At 42.9% G+C, this 2,127-nt stretch overlaps 1 pseudogene; it reads right to left on the bottom strand.

The window, feature by feature from the left end:
- Nucleotides 1-1,479: 1,479 nt before the first annotated feature.
- On the bottom strand, nucleotides 1,480-2,120 carry LOC110297516 (annotated as a pseudogene).
- Between the last annotated feature and the right edge of the window lie 7 nt (nucleotides 2,121-2,127).

Here is a 2,127-nt window from a genome sequence, read left to right as displayed (position 1 = left end):
AAAAAAAAAAAACAAGAAGCAACAATCACTATTCCTTCATATCTCTTAACATCAACTGGGGGCTCAAATTTCAAATAGAAAGACATTGAAAAACAGAATGGAAAGTAAACTGGACCCAGCATTTTGTGCACACAGGAAATGCACCTCAGCATCAAAGACAGATGCTACCTTAGAGTAAAGGGATGGAAAAGAGTATTCCAAGAAAACTGTCCAAAGAAACAAGCTGGAGTAACCATTCTAATATCGAATAAAGTCATCATTCAACCGAAACTTATCAAAAAGGATAAGGAAGAACACTTCATACTCATAAAAGGAAAATTTTACAAAGAAGAACTCTCAATTTTGAACATCTATGCTCCAAATGCAAGGGCACCCACATTCATAAAAGAAAATACTAAAGCTCAAAGCACACATTACACCTCTCACAATGATAGTGGGAGACTACAAGATGACATTCTCAGCAATAGACAGATCATGGAAACCCAAACTAAACAGAGACACAGTGAATTTAACAGAAGTTATGGACCAAATAGATTGAAAAGATATCTATAGAACATTTCATTCTAAAACAAAAGAATATGCCCTCATCTCAGAACCTCATAATACCTTCTTCAAAACTGAGAATATGATTGGTCACAAACCAGGCCTAAACAGATAAAAAAATATTGAAATAATCCCATGCATCCTATCAGATCACCACAGACTAAATCTTTTCTTCAATAATAAAAATAACAGAAAGACTACATACACATGGAAGCTGAACAATGCCCTACTCAAGGATAACTTGATAAAGGGAGAAATTAAAGACTTTTTATAGTTTAGTGAACATGAAGGCACAACATACCAAAACTTAGAGGGCACAATGAAAGCAGTGCTAAGAGAAAAACCCATAGCTCAGAGTGCCTGCAAAAAGAAACTGGAGAGAGCATACACTAGCAGCTTGACTGCACACCTGAAAGCTCTAGAACAAAAAGAAGCAAATACACCTAAGAGGAGTAGATGGCATGAAATAATCAAACTGAGATTTGAAATCAACCAAGTAGAAACAAAAAGAACTATATAAAGAATCAACAAAACCAGGAGCTGGAAGATCCCAGATGTCCCTCAACAAAGGAATGGATACAGAAGCTCTGGGAGTACTGGTTAGTCTATATTGTTGTTCCACCTATAGGGTTGCAGACCCCTTCAGCTCCTTGGGTACATTCTCTAGCTTCTCCATTGGGGGCCCTTGTTCCATCCTATAGATGACTGTGACCATCCACTTCTGTATTTGCCAGGCACTGGCATAGCCTCATATGAGACAGCTATATCAGGCCTATCCAGCCATCACTGGGAAGAGAGGCCCCTTGGTATTGAAAACTTTTTTTTTTCTGTCTCCCGGGAACACCCGAGGACACAATTTTATTCTTTATAGAAACAAAGTCATTCCCTAGCACTCTCCCTTGTCTTTGTCCATAGCAAAATAAATAGCTGTTCCCTCTAGAGTGGTGACAGCTGTCCGGGGGTGGGGTGGGGTGCCCAGCAGAGATGAAGAACTCGCTGGAAGGCCTTAGTCCTGGCTCTAGACTCTCCCTCAGACTCAGGCGCGCTCTCAGGCAGGTCATCGTCCATCTGCTGGAATCGTCCCGACTGGGCATCCCACATATATTTGATCACTTTGAATTCAGCCATCTCATACCCAAACAGCTTCAGGATACGGGCCTGCTCTGGGGTCAGCACGTCACCCTCTTTGCATACTTCATAGTCAGGCCGCAGGGTCACCACACCTTTCTTGAGGGCAGTGGGCAGCCCCAGCTGCCTCATCTGTGGCTCCATGGAGTGAGGGAATTGCTTCAGGGGCCCTGGATCCAGGCTTACAGTTAGAGTTGCTTTGTTCCCCGCTCGAGCAAAATCCATTTCTGTATACTTTGTGAACCACTCATTCACCTCCTCCTTCGTGCGGTTGGTAAAAAGCAGCCCAACTTCACCTCTCAACTTCTTGCTGACCTGATGTAGGTTGTCTTTGTATTCATCAGATGGGCTTCGACCCAAGGCCACCATGATCACCTTGTTTTGCCAAAGAACATCCGGCTGTGCTTCCAGGCGTTCCGGATGTCCTTCAGCTTGCTGTTCCTCATGTTGGCCACA

Source organism: Mus caroli, chromosome 7, assembly GCF_900094665.2.
Source record: "Mus caroli chromosome 7, CAROLI_EIJ_v1.1, whole genome shotgun sequence".
Classification (NCBI taxonomy): Eukaryota; Metazoa; Chordata; class Mammalia; order Rodentia; family Muridae; genus Mus; species Mus caroli.
This window is presented reverse-complemented; position numbering and strand designations above follow the sequence as displayed.